The sequence below is a fragment of the Echinops telfairi genome, unplaced genomic scaffold, assembly GCF_000313985.2.
Source record: "Echinops telfairi isolate 266 unplaced genomic scaffold, ASM31398v2 ScPeMD7_7472;HRSCAF=8510, whole genome shotgun sequence".
In the NCBI taxonomy this organism is placed as follows: Eukaryota; Metazoa; Chordata; class Mammalia; order Afrosoricida; family Tenrecidae; genus Echinops; species Echinops telfairi.
In genome coordinates this window covers 476,617-477,468 of record NW_022111376.1, presented here as the reverse complement: position 1 = coordinate 477,468, position 852 = coordinate 476,617, and positions in this window count along the sequence as shown.

Below are 852 nucleotides of genomic sequence, written 5' to 3'. Positions count from 1 at the left end.
GGTTTCATCATGCTTAGTCTCTCTCTACTTTCTTCTGGTTGTCAGGGCTTCCAAACTGAAACCCATGTCCCAGAAGAACGTGGATGAAGTAGAGGACTTTTAGCCTGAGTTTCCACACCAGATGTTTGATTCTTCGGGGCAACAATTGAATAGAATAAATGCGTTTGTCTCCCCTGTTTATCCAGCTTCATTGTTAAGTAGTTCATAGTTTTCCTCCTGATTAAAAAAACAACAACAACTTTATTATAGAATAACAGATCACCCACGACCATCATGTTAGCCATGACACAAAATGGCCCTGCATAGGGTCTATGAGACTGTCAATCTTTCTTCCTCACAGCAGCTGATGCATACTGTGCCAGTGGCCTTCAGGGTAGCAGCGTAACACTAATGCACAGAGGCACCAGCACACCTTTTGTTTAATGTTTCAGGATTGAGTTAATTTCTGGACTTTTTTGTTAACTCCTTTGATCTGTGGGAATATAACTATGCCAGCATCACACTTCAGCAAAAGATAATCCAACCAATGTTGCAGCACGTTCTTGACAGGGAGCTGCCAAAGCTCAAGCCTGATGCGGAAGAGGTGCATTCTGACACACAAGTGTGGTGTAATCAGTCAACGTGCTCGGCTTCTCACATACAGGTTAGAAATTTCGTGAGAATTTTTTGAAAATTCTCACAAGAATATTCTAGCAATCAATATACAAAGAGCAAGCTACAGAAGGTCCTATGAAGCACAGATTTCTTCAGAACAGACAGGTGTTGCACTTAACTAGTTAGGCTGGTGCCTTAACGCATAGAAACTTGAGTTCACTGAGAGATGTCCCAGAAGAAAGGCCTAGCAATTTCATT